We start from the raw sequence: 14,480 nt of genomic DNA on the forward strand, positions 1-14,480 counted from the left end.
TTGGTGGGGCCTCTACCGCGCTCTCGCAAAGGCCATGCATGGCTCTTAGTTATGCAGGACCGTTTTTCGAAGTGGGTGGAACTGCACCCATTGCGAAAAGCCACAGCGACGGCGGTAACGGCCGCCATAGTCGAGAAAATTTTATATCGACACGGATGCCCGGACCAAGTTATCTCCGATAACGGTACCCAGTTCAAATCTCGTCTGCTAAGAAACCTATTACGCGCTTGGCACATTCAACACCGTACGACACCGATCTATACCCCGCAGTGTAATCCGGTCGAGCGGACCAATCGAACAATAAAAACGATGATTGCGCAATTCACACAGAAGAATCACAGACGATGGGACGAACATCTCGGGCCACTTCAGTTCGCATTCAATACAGCGCAACACGACGCTACCGGATTCACGCCTGCATTCCTCAACCACGGACGAGAATTAGCCCTGTCGCATCCTGAGGACCGTCGCCACGCCACGCCAACGACGCCACATCAAATGCAGCGCACGCTCCACGAGGCCTTCCAGCTAGTCCGAATAAATCTAGCCCGAGCCTTCCAGCGTCAAGAAACCACGTATAATTTACGACGACGGGATTGGCAACCTCAAATCGGTAATTCAGTCTGGAAAAAGGAACATCCATTGTCACGGAAAACCGATGGTTTCAACGCAAAACTAGCGCCGAAGTATTCGGGCCCGTTTACAGTAATGAAATTTCATTCGCCGGTCATCGTGGACCTTCGCAACGGCCGAGGGCGCTGGCATCGGCACATTCATGTTCAGGACTTAAAGCCGGATCCCCCACCTAAGAAAAGCGACCAATCCACGATCAAAAAGCCCCCGCAATCAGGGTATATAAAGCGTGCCTCGTTGACCCAGATACCACTCGAGCAGTTATCAGCGACGATGAACCAGCGAGAGAAGTGCAAAGAATTATTCGGGAGCCTGAGCGAGGATAGCGACTCGCTACCAGACAGCCCGTCGCCGGGAGCCTGGCCGCCGCCAATCGATCCGGGACGTCGACACCGTGTTTCTCGAACGGGGACTGAAATCCAGCGTGGAGACAGCAGTCGGGACCGACACACGCGCTGGTTAATGGAGACACCGCCCGCCCCGCCTAAGACTGGCCGAAGATCCGTCACGACGGGACAGAGCGGCCTCAAGGGAGAGACGGCCTCAGGGCGCACTGCCGCCGCGGACATGGCGGCGCCCTGCAGCTCGGCCGCCGCCATGCCGGCCTCGGGCAGCCAGGCAAAGATGGCTCGCAAGCAGCCGCCTCGGACAAAGGGCCGCACCACGGGCAGTACCGGCGCCGAGACCAAGCCACCTCGCGACGACACCAGCAGCCAGCCGGGGATTACTGATCCAGGGAGGGCGATAACAAACAGCCCAGCCGAGAGGAAGGCAGGAGGAAGCGGCCAGGGACCGCCAAAAAGCCACCGAGTAACAGAGCCGGCAACCAAGAAGCCGACCCTGCCGCCGGGGATAAAGCGCGGCCCCACCGCACGCCGCGGGCCAATTATACGCTCGGTGCAAGTGATACGGCAGCCAGACACGGGGATTAGGACCGTGGCCAGCATCGCGGCCACCAAGAGGTCCAGCCCGGCACCGCCACCACCGGAGGTAGAGCATGTCGACCCCCGAGTAACCACGCCGACCATCGCGAATACGACGCTGGGGGAACCAAGCAACCAGACAGCCCGGCCGCCCGATGTACCAACTATACCACCGGCCACCTCTCCAAGTGCAGCGCCGTTAATTGTACCACCACCGGCTCCACCAGCCTATTTGCGGAAAGACGGCTGGATCTCCAGGCCCGGGATACCCTTGGCAGTGCCGATCCAGCTGCCGGACGGAACTTGCATCTCGGTGCCTATGTCCGCCATCCGGCACAACAGAAAATGGCGGGCCCGCACCGCCACGGGAAGGTGGATTTTCCGATTCGCCACGAACGGCCGCCTAACGATGTGCCGCAAAGTTACGGAGGTCACGATAGACTGAACGAGGGGAGTAATGTTGCCCTAAGCCACTAAACTAGAAACTCAAACTCCACGCCGCGACCACCACCGATCGCCCAGGAAAAATCGCGCTGCCACCGTCAATTACTTAGATATCGTGGGCCACCCAACCGCCCGCAGCGTGTAGCGCGAGCCACCGCGGCTAGTAACGTGGGCCCGCCCAACCGCCCACACCGCGCACCGCCACCGACCGCTCGGGAGGTCCCCCACTCTCGGGTATATAAACCGCCTCGAGCGCGGACGAGGCACCTTTTCCTCGCTGGAGAGCACTCCAGCATCCGACCCTCCAGGTCTTGGGCGCTCCCAAGCCTTCCTCGATCGGGCTCACCCGGCCTTCGACACCGCTATCTCCGAGACTCGGACCTCCCTCGCCACAGTCCGAACGGCCCACCCTGTACCTTGCGCCGCTGACTCGCGACCGCGGAGATTGTACGACCGCCACGGCCCGAACGGCCTACCTTGTACCCTGCGCCGCTGACTCGCGACCGCGAGGCTTGTCCGACCGACTCGGCTTGAACGGCCTACCATGTAACCGGCGCCGCCGACTCGCGACCGCGAAACCTGTCCGACCGTCACGGCCTGAGCGGCTTACCTTGTACATCGTACCGCCGACTCGCGACCGCGTATTCCTGTCCGAACGACACGACTCGGAGAACTTATTGTACACACCACGTCGCCGACTCGTGACCGCGCCCTTCCGCCCGAACGATACGGCCCGGAGGGCTTGCACTACACACTGCGCCGCCGCCTCACGACCGCGTAATTCCCTCCGGACACGGGGCCCATTTTGGACCACGCGCAGCCGGCTCGCGGCCGTGTACCTTCACCCACGTAACGTAGCGCCGATCGATCCGTCACTTCGGCAACTAGCGTAATAGAGGCTGGTCGTGTACCGTTCCGCCGAGCGACTAGTAGTATTTTGTTTGTTTTCTGGTTAACTTTAGCATTAGATTTATTTTGTGTTACAGGCTTATTTTGTGTTACCATTATCTTTAAGTTTATAATAAAGTATAGTTTACTTCTTTTTTCACGTTTAATCACGTCTCACTTTTTACTCGTACCCCGGTTCCCGGCGAGCTTTCCACCGATAAAATTACCGCGTTACAAACATTTCGCTGTAAATAGCGTCGGAAAGATAGGAAGAAGAAGAAGACTAACCGAAACGAACGTTGAATTTCTGAGATCGCTCGGATTCGCTATGCGAAATAACTTTATTTGAACGATGGCCGACATTCTGAATATCCGAGACAAACCGGTCTTCGACAATCGAATCGTCAAGATCGAGACTCACGCCTACAATCCGTTCGCCAATACGACGTTCGAACACAGCGACGAAATAAGAATACCGATACAGCAGCAAGATCTGTACACGCTACCGCACGAGAGTTTTCTCTACGTTGAGGGAAAATTAACGAAGGGCAAGGTTGTTGCGGGAGCTGACGTGATCCTCGGAGACAACTGCATCGCCTTCATGTTCGACGAGATACGATACGAGCTCGACGGTGTGGGGATTGATCATAACCGAAACGTCGGCATAACCAGCACGCTGAAAAATTACGCGACCGTTTCGTCCAACAGGAGCGTGATTCAGCGGAACGCGGGATAGCTCGGTCCCACGATCAATGCGAACGGTTACTTCAATTTCTGCGTACCACTCAACATGCTGCTGGGATTTTGCGAGGACTATAGGCGCGTCGTGATCAACGCTCGTCACGAATTGATTCTCATACGAGCGCGCAACGACAACAACTGTTTGGTGGGCAGTTCCGCGCTCGAGTCCAAGGTTGACTTGCTGAAAATACAATGGCGTATGCCTCACGTACTTTTAAACGAGGTAAAAAAATTGGCGATGTTGCGCACCTTGGAGAGCGGTCGATTCGTCAGTATGGGTTTTCGCTCATGGGATCTGTACGAGTTTCCGCTACTGCAACTCACGACCAAGCACTAGTGGGCCATCAAGACCGCCACGCAACTCGAGAAACCTCGATACGTCGTCTTCGCTCTGCAGACGGGTCGAAAGAAAATCATGTCTGAGGACAATAGTCGTTTCGACGACTGCAAACTGACCAACGTGAAGCTCTATCTCAATTCAAAGTGCTATCCGTACGACGATATGAACCTCGACTTTAGCAAACGTAGATACGCGATTCTCTACGACGCGTACGCGCGTTTCTGCAAAGAGTATTACGGCTACGAGTATCTCGAACCGAATTTCACTGTCACGTCGTTTCTGCTCAACGGTCCGTTCGTCATCATCGACTGCTCGCGTCAAAACGAGTCGGTTAAAACCGCTACCGTGGACGTGAGATTGAAGTTTGAGTGCAAGGACAATGTAGCGCCGAATACTACGACTTACTGTCTCATCATACACGATCGTTTGGTTCAATACAATCCGTTGACCAACGTCGTACGTAAGATCACGTAGAAACGATCTTCGACGTGTGTATGTAAAACGGTGAATCGACGAACGTTGCGTATTCACTTTCCTTCCGTCGTATGCGTAACGTCGATAAAGAAAGAACGAAAGAGAAAGAGAGATTGTCATCATCGTCATGAAACCATCAAAATATCAACCGTCTTGTTGGTTCGAGAACGCGAGTCGCATGAAGGAAGATAAAACTACGCAAACGGATCCTAGACCGACGGATCACTTATTGAACAGAGGAATGACGTATCGAATGACACCCTCGGAAAACACAGTGGTTGACGCATTCACGCAAACGGATAAGAAGTTGCGAACCGAACGACTTCAAAAACGCGTGACGAATTTTGTCTCGAAGCATTTAAAAAAGTAATGCGATTTGAAAAGGAGGGGGAAAATAACAAGACCAATGAATTTGCTCGCGCGTGTTCAGTATTGTAACTTCCTTCGATTGAGTCGCATCGTCAAACGCCATCATCATCATCATCATCATCCCTCTCTCCATCTCATCATGGCCACGCCAACGTTAGTCGATCTGCAAGGTTATTCTATTGGACAACGTTTCGTTGTGAAGGAAGCGGCGGTGCTGCAAGGTGGTGCCGTTCTCGCGCATTACGTCTTTGCGACTCCTATGCCGTGGAGTGCAGTATCGCGAGACGACAGACGCCTCGTTACCTGGCTAATACGAAATTCTCACGGCATAGCGTGGGAAAATAGGGACGTTCCGTACAGTCGGGCTAAACGCCTGATCATCAGGGCTCTACAGAATGAGGAGGACTGCTACGATCACGCCATCGTATACGTTAAAGGACTCGAAAAACGCGATTGGCTGCGAGATATGCTCGAAGAGGATTACTACGGCGACGACTATGACGATATCAAATTCTACACAGACAATCTGATTGTCAGGAACATCGAAGATGATTTTGAAAACGTTGAATCGCTCAACGATTTGGACGATTCGAATACTTTCCGCTGTAGAAGACATTGCACAAATTGTGCCGTACAAAATGTATTTAAATTGTACAATTGGTGGCGTAACCATCAAAATAATGACGTATAATTTTTTAATAAAACTTTTTTGTATCACATACCTATACATGTACGTCTTTTGATTGTTTTACCCTTTTCCAATCACCCTCTCCCAATCACCCTCTCTTAATTACTTTCTCTCAATTACCTTCTACCAATCACTTTCTCTTAATTACCCTTTCCGATAATTTGTCTAACTGCGTTTTATATTACCCCACTCTATGCAAAATTTTAAATAATGAAAGAGGAGATTTTTCACAACCGTCCTCGACTCGAGGTACCCTCCGATCGTGCAATCAGTACATTCTTCGCTTTGGCCGCAACAGCAGCAACGATTACGACTTCGTCTACGACTACGTCTACGATTACGAATACGACAATGTATTACATCGAGAGAAACTGTTACAAAGTGCGTCGAATTGATTGCGGTAATGAACCTTCCTCATCTAACGAGTAAGTATTTTTTTCTTATAAAAATTATTTACTTTAAATTAATATATTAATATTTACGATTGCTCTTATTTAATTTTCAGCGTCCCACCGAAACGATACGTGACGCGCTTACTCTGCCGGCGATACCCGCTGACCCAAACGGGATACAAATATCTCGAGATCGGCGTGAACGTTGGTACGCGTTATTTTGCGTAGATCATCATAGGTGATAATCGAAGAGATGAATTAACCATGTCGCTCGACACCTGGAAGAAACTGTGCGAGCATCGATGGACAATTCTGAATATGCTTCGCGATCGACCGAAGCAACCGTACGACGTTGCGAACATAGGTTCGCTCACAGTACGAATTTGCCGCATGAACGAAATAAAACTTGTACGACTCGAATCGGTCGACACACATATGGCGATGACCGAAGCTACGTTCACGCGAATGCTGGATTTCGATGATTGCGTCTCTTTGACGTTCAACGTACTTAACAAAGTCCTACCGAAGATCGACAACAAATACGAGCGATTTTGCAAAATCGCTTCCGCATCGAGAAATCGCACCGAGGCGGTGAGCGCTATACGCAGCAGCGATTCTTTCGACGAACAACAAATTGTAGATTGCGAACTACTTGCGCTTGTAATAAATGTATAAAAATGTGTAATATATTGTAAAGCATATTCATAAAATAAATATATACTTTTGTAATCGGCACGTATCATTTTTAATCGCTTCTATTCCATCCTTCATTTTATTATAATTGTGAGTCCGCCTCGTTCGTATGCAACATACGTATCTGAGTGAGATAGAAATCAGATAATAAGGAGGAGCGATTAGCCGGGGGTGTACGTGCAGCGTCACCCGCATTCGAATCGTATGAGCGTGTACTAAATTGTTTATAAACAATAGGCGGCGCGAACGGGTGCGAGCGAGTCGTAGTCGATGGTGACGAACGCGTGAACGAGAGCGAGCGAGAGGGAACGATAGGCGGCGCGAACGGGTGCGAGCGAGTCGTAGTCGATGGTGACGAACGCGTGAACGAGAGCGAGCGAGAGGGAACGATAGGCGGCGCGAACGGGTGCGAGCGAGACGGAACGATGGGCGCGCGATCCTTTGCGATCCGCCGCCGCCCCGCCGCTCGCCGCCGCCGACGCCATGACTAAGACTCGCGTGATCACCCCCCCCCCCTTTACCCCCTGTAAAAAATAAGACACCCCTCCCTCTTTCCCCTTTTGAAAAAATTCCAACCCTTTGAAATTCGCGATGCCGCAGGAAAATACCGCGGCGCGATAACGCACTTATTTATTTTTTAAAAATATCAAATTACGTAATTAAAATATCAAATTACGTAATTAAAATATCAAATTTCATAACTTTTATGTTATTGTTATATTTATAAACAATCGATTCCGAGAATCGCAGACAAAGGAGCAATTCCTGGAAAAACACCCCTCCCCGCGTGACGTCATTACCCCTCGCCCTAGGTCACACGGACACACTAATACGAATTGGTCCAGAACCGGCCTATACCCATCTACTGCCCTATTTCATTCCGGAAAACTTCTTCATATTCGTTAATTAGCAAGTTGATTTCCTTCTTAACGTTGATATTGTCTTGAATATGTGACTGATTTACTTCTAAGCAATTAATTTTCAATTTCTGAAGCCATTCGCGACCGCATAACGTATTTAATTCTTGATCCGCTATATATAAGTCGCCCATTATACTTTTGTCTTTGTATCTTACTAAAACTTTAGTTTTTCCTAATATTGGTATTTTATTTTTTGTATATGACATGAAAGTAATATGTACTTTTTCCAACGTATTAATTAGAGCAGCTACTTTCCTTAGATTCTCTCTACTCATAATGCTAACAGGGCTGCCTGTATCTATTTCCATTTTACAATTATGGTTATTAATTTTTACCACCACGCAGATCTTTTCTAAATATGACGGCTTCCTTTTCGATATTACAGTATTAATATAAACAATATTCGCTTCCATACGTCCACGAGAGTTTTCCTTATTATTAACATAATTTGAGAGAATGATAATTATCAAAAAATGTTCGTACTGCAGGGTTCCTCGCACAGAGCAGGAGAGACGCATCTTTTCCAGACTCTATCTTCTGGACTGACGAGTCGACGTTTACGCCAAACGGCGTAATTAATTTAAGGAACCGCCATTACTGGTCGGATGAAAATCCTCATGTTATTAGACAGGGAGCTTTTCAATATCGATGGTCCATAAATGTATGGGCGGGACTCATCGATAATCATGTGGCAAGTACAAACGGAAAAAAACAATTATTTTATTAAATGCTCTGTAACAAAAATTTTTTTTTATTTGTATTAGATTGGTCCATATTTTCTTCCGCCACGTTTAACCGGCGAATTTTATGAATATTTTTTGGACACCGAGCTCCCTGGTCTTCTTGAAAATATTCCGCTGACAACAAGGAGAAACATGATTTACTAGCACGACGAGGCACCGGCTCATTGGAGTCGAGGAGTACGTCGACTTTTAGACGCACGCTTTCGCGACAGGTGGATCGGTCGTGGTGGTCCAATTATTTGGCCACAATCGCCAGATTTAACTCCGCTGGACTATTTTTTATGGGGACACATAAAAAACTTAGTCGAGCCTCAGCGAAACGGCACTGTAAACGAGGTACGCGAGGCCATCGTTGCGGCCTTCGCTACCATTACGCCGTATATGGTCCATCAAGCGACGCAAGACGTTGTTTGAAGGGCCCGACTCTGCGTACAACAAAGAGGAGGGCACTTTGAACAATTTTTAAATTAAACAATGACAGTGGATTAGGCCTACCGGAGATACCACGATAAAAAAAACGCACTATGCTATCTACCGCTAGGTAGTGAGGAAATGATAGCACATCTTAATATTAATAATTTCCTAATATTAAAAATACGTTTTATTTGATGTCCGAAATCCTAAAGACAGCATAATATGTTAATGTTAATATCGTGCTTTCGGAAGCGCGGAAACATTTAATTGTTTGTCGGCACGGTATCATATGATCGCGAGCGCATTCGTTTCATCTTTGCCGCAAAGACTTCAATATGTGATTGTTTCTTTCTGAGTTGACTCAGATTATATCTTTAAAAACACCGTCGCCGCCGCGGCCGCGGCCGGCCCCTAAGTTGCTTAGAGCTCATTCGCCGAACCCGCTCGCTAATCAGTATTATTCGACTCGGCTACTTTCTGCAGAAAACGAAACAATGCCATCGCCGCGCCCAGCCCATAGATTTCTTAGCGTTCATTCGCGGAGACATAATAATTTTTATAAAATCAACGGTTACGAATTTTGCATAATTGTATAAGACTTTTCGTCTTAAAATATTCTTGTCTACCCCAAAATTTCGGGAGTGACAAAACAAACCGGACACATTGTATATTGGAAATCAAGGAAACAAGCGAGCGTGACAAAATCGTCAACAGCTGCAGAATACGTTGCATTGTTAGAGGCAGTTAGTGAAATAAAAGTAATAATAAATTTGTTTAGAGATTTAGGAGAAAATATTGATAAACCAATAGATATATTTAAAGATAACTCAGGAACAATTGCTATTGCCAAATACGGAAACTTAACTAAAAATTCAAAGCATATAGAGGTTCATTCACACTTTGTTCATGAAAATTACATGCAAGGTATAATAGATATCATAAAAATAAACACAGAAAATAATTTAGCAGATATATTCACCAAATCTCTCGGCAGAATTAAATTTGAAAATTTTCGAAAATTGTTAAATATAATATAATTAGGTAAGCTGATATAAATTTAAGAAGGAGTGTTAAAATATTAAATATAATCTTTTAAATTTATATAATTTAATCGGATATAGAATACCTCAATTTAATTAGTAAACAGTTCTTAGAAGAGTACGTGACTCTATTAAGTAGTAGATATTAGATTCTTAAAACCTTGATAAGAAAAAGACCAAGGGAAAGTCCCTTGTGGAGACGGACAGAACAATAGGCAGGCGAAGGCGTCAGTCCCTGATCTAACGCGTCCATGAGCAGAGCTCATAAGCACTGTCTTTGTACGTTATATAAGGTGTTACAATAAAGAATTAATAATTGTTATAAACAAATACTATATTTATTAATTTATTTAATCAAACCAACCACGAGTCACTTGTATTAAAATCTCAACAAATAATAATAAACATCATGTTAGTTAAAAATAAAACAAGTTAATACATTTATGTTACGAACTGACAAAGAAGATTAGGCAATCCGGAAATTAAAAAAAATATGATACTTTGTGTGCATGTAGAGTAGTTCATTTGTAACACAAAACTATTTTTTGTTTGTGCTAAATTTTACTTTAAAGGGGTTAAGCCACCCCTTACAAATAAAAGGGTTTTTGCTTTTTTCGACATAACTCGAAAACTATTTAAGACATCAAAAAAAGTTTTATATAAAAGTTTTATAGTAAAAACAACTATATTTAACTGCGGTAACAGAATTAGATAAAAAAAATTTTTTAACAAAATTGTTTATAAAATTACAAAAAATTAATATTTTTTTAAATTTTATTATTGCAGTTAAACAGAGGTGTTTCTACGATAAAACTTTTGTATACAACTTTTTTTGATATCTTTAATAGTTTCCGAGTTGTATGAAGGAAAGTGAAAAACCTCTACATATCAAAGTACTTTATTTCCGTAAGAATTATTTTTGAGCAGCAACTAAACAATTTTTAATATATTTGTTACTCCATATGCGTAAAGCTTCTCATTATAAGAACGATTTAATCAGGTTAATATGCTCAATAATAATAATAGGATTTCTATCAAAAAAAGTTAGAGAATCTTTAAATATTCAACATTGTGAAACTTTGTGTGCAATAATTCATCTTTGATATAAAACTTTCTTGTTTGTACTTCAATTCGAGTAACTGATTATGAAATAGAAAGTAAAAGTGAACTTTGCGTGATCTGTCGAATGACGAGAAATAACAACAAAAATGAAACGGAGTCAGGTTGTGTCGATAACCTTGTCAAACTTTCCGATTAACTTAATGCGGATGTTTTCACTCTCTTATTTATCACATGAATAACACTATATTACTGTTGCAGCGCAGCCGGTGCGCGGGGTCCGTCCTTCGGGATCCGTGAGGAAAGGGCGGTAAATTATAATATAATCAAATACACAATTTGTTTTAATTAGATATGTGTTACAATTTCTTCCGATTTTTCTGTTCTCTCTTTGCTTTCTTCGGAACGCGTCCCGGCGTTATCACGCTACCTCGGCTCCGCGAGGTCTCTTCTTTCACGGCACGCGACCGAACTCTAATTACCGCGCGGTATCACTTTTTTTCCGACACGGGCTCTTCCTCTTTTGACTCAGACGTAACTGTCCGTCCGTGACGGTCCGCGGTTATTTAATAGTGACGCTGGGCCTTGGCGTCATCGGGTTGCAATGCCGAATTTCGGTTGTTCAGCGAATGCAACCTTAGCGATTTCGGCAATAAGTTCTCGCAATTGTTTCTCTCTTTTATTTATTATTATTTAAATGCTAAAAGCGGCTTGCTGATATCGCATCCTCCGATGTTATTTTATTACGAGATCTTATGCCGAAATGCTTTACGTCATGCTGCGTGTTGTAACGGGGTTCGGGTTACAACATTACATTATTGCAAACAAAATTGATATCAAGTTATTTAATAAAAATGAGTTTTATTGCGTTTCTTGATTTATACAGGGTGTCCCAGACATAACGAAGGATACAGGAAGGATAGATAGAATTGATTGAGACAAGTAGAAAAGTCCCGTACCATTTTGCAAAATTCTCAACCGTTATTGAGAAAAAAATTAAACTGTATAAATTGTATAGGCGTAAGAGCGACAAGGAAGCTGCGCGTGAGTGAGCGTGACAGGCGAATGGCTAGAAATGGCGCCGTCGCCTGTCGCGCTCACTCACGCGCAGCATCCTTGTCGTTCTTACGCCTATACAATTTATACATTTTAATTTTTTTCTCAATAACGGTTGAGAATTTTGCAAAATGGTACGGAACTTTTCTACTTGTCTCAATCAATTCTATCTATCCTCCCAGTATTCTTTGTTATGTCTGGGACACCCTGTATAAACTTGTAGGAAATTTTATTCCCAGTTTTACTTAAGGCAGCAATCTGTCATTATTATATTGAAAAGTTTGTGATCTTTTCTGGATAGAATTTTCTTTATTATGACATCGTTCAATATTGCAAACGTAATTAATATGTCTGCAACGACATTTCAGATTGCAAGTATCACGTAAGCACCATTAACTCCATTTGAAATTGAAGTACATAATGAAATTTGTGACATTATACAAAAATGTCAAGATACACGTTCAATATCATCATTTAAACATCATTACATGCTTGATTTTGCTGATCCATTAGAACCGCACGATGTACAAGTTGTAGAGTATATTACACCAGCAGAAAGAGATGAAGACACATTTGAATCTGAAGAATGTATTATTGATGATAAAGGTAAAACGATCGGTTTTCATTACAAAAAAAAGCTGTTGAATTTTGGAAAAGCGGAAAAAAGACACGTCGAACTTTAAATAGTGTACAAAACCGTTTTCTCAAAGTTAAATCGTTACAACAGCTACATAGATGGAAAATGAGTATAGAGAAAGGTGGAACAAATGCAGACAAATTTGCATTTATAACGGAATATGTACTGCAAAAGTTTGAAGAAGCTTGTGATAGAAATACTATTATACATGATATGAATTTAAGATTTTGGGCCTTGGAAGCAAAGGATCAAGTGGATTTACCCGAATTTAAGGCAAGTAAATGGTGGATTAAAAAATGTAAGAATGTACATAGAATTGTTTCCCGTAAGAAAACAACATTCAGGACGCGAGTTACGCTTGAAAGTATAGAAAATCTACGAGATATCGCAGAATCGTTTGTTTCAAACGTAAAATCTAGCATTCCAGTTATTGGAGTTGAAGAAATTTATAATGCAGATGAGAGTGGCTTCAACCTTGAAATACATTCTGGGCGAACATTGGCGAAAATAGGAATGAAAACAGTTGAAGCAACGGTTCAATCGGTATCTGCTACGACACATAGTTACACTATAATGCCTATTGTTACACAGTGGTACGGTGCGGGTGTGGGTCCGTTTGCCGGAACGATGCCATACACCAGGTTGAGCCGTGTGTTGGGTGAAATAAAGATTCTTCTTTTGATATCTCGGGTGTACACTCTATTTTTTCTTTGTGATTAAGTTACAGTAAATACGCGTCGCGTGACTTTTGATAGGAATGCCCGCGACGGCTTCCGAGTCGTCGGTCATATACTCCGCGGAGTTGCAACCTTGGCGAGTTTCGGCCGCGGTGGTTGACCGGAGAGGTTCGTCAACCGTACGAACTTATTTTAATTGTCGCGTATAAGTTCATCGCCCTGTTTGACATCGGGCGATAATCCCGAGGTCCTTGCCCAATTGCGAAAGTGCAGTTCGATTTTTGGAAATGGTTTGCAACCAGAGCGCATTCTTCAGAGTCCTGCTCAGGTTACAACACTATTATTTCAGCAAGTGGAGGTCTTCTTTCACCATTATACTTGGATTTCAAGGAATCTACTGAAACGTTTGGTCCAAGAGTGGAAGAATCTCTTTTCCGTCCAGTTAACATCTATATTCAAGTTTCGAAATCAGGGAAACTTGCATCTGAACATTTTAAAACTTGGTTTAGCGAAGTGTACCTGCCGAATACTGGTCGTAAAAGCATGCTACTACTTGACTCGTGAACGGGACACTGCCCAAATCAGTTACAGCAATTGATTCCAAAAGAAAAAGAAGTACAATTTGCATTCACGTAATAAAATAAAATAAAGTTGCAATCACTAACGCACAATCAGCTTTTTTCACTTAGGTTCAAAAATTTTTTCAAAAATATGCTTGGTTTAAAAGCGAATATGTAAAAACACATTCTGGAGAATTTTAAAATCCAGTGGATTTCTGTTACTTTAAAAATGAAAAACATATACCTAAATATAAAATTTGTGGAATGGATGCTTTTATACCCTGTGCATGGTGTGGTGAATATTTCTGTTTTAAACATTTTTATGAAGAATACCATTATTGTACTAATTATAATCCATAATATTTAGCATATCTACTGTTTTACACTTAAACATTTCTTACAATGTGTAGCAAGTCGGCCGCTGAGTTGCCAACACGGCCATTGAATTACGCCGACACGTTTGTCGGTACCTCATAATACGCGCGCGGGTTTTTCTTAGTCGGTTGCTATCGTTTCAGAAAGCGATCTCCGAAAACTGATAGCACCGAGCGTTCACGTGAGAACTCGAACGGCGATCGTCAATTGTCGTAGGCGATCGCCGCCGAAGGAAGATACAGACGAGTCAGTCGCTTGCCAGCACTACGAGCGTACAGTCGCCTCTCGGACCTCGTGTTAAGAAATAAACGTTTATAAAACTTAGTGTATTGATATCCTTCCTTTAAGAATTCCCTACAAATGTATAATTATGATACGCATATACAAACAGTAAATGTAAACGTTTTAAATACG

At 44.0% G+C, this 14,480-nt stretch overlaps 1 pseudogene; it reads left to right on the plus strand.

Moving 5' to 3' along the window:
- Nucleotides 1-12,131: 12,131 nt before the first annotated feature.
- On the plus strand, nt 12,132-13,695 carry LOC139108985 (uncharacterized; annotated as a pseudogene).
- The last annotated feature ends 785 nt before the right edge of the window (nt 13,696-14,480 follow it).

The sequence above is a fragment of the Cardiocondyla obscurior genome, linkage group LG16, assembly GCF_019399895.1.
Source record: "Cardiocondyla obscurior isolate alpha-2009 linkage group LG16, Cobs3.1, whole genome shotgun sequence".
NCBI classification, from domain to species: Eukaryota; Metazoa; Arthropoda; class Insecta; order Hymenoptera; family Formicidae; genus Cardiocondyla; species Cardiocondyla obscurior.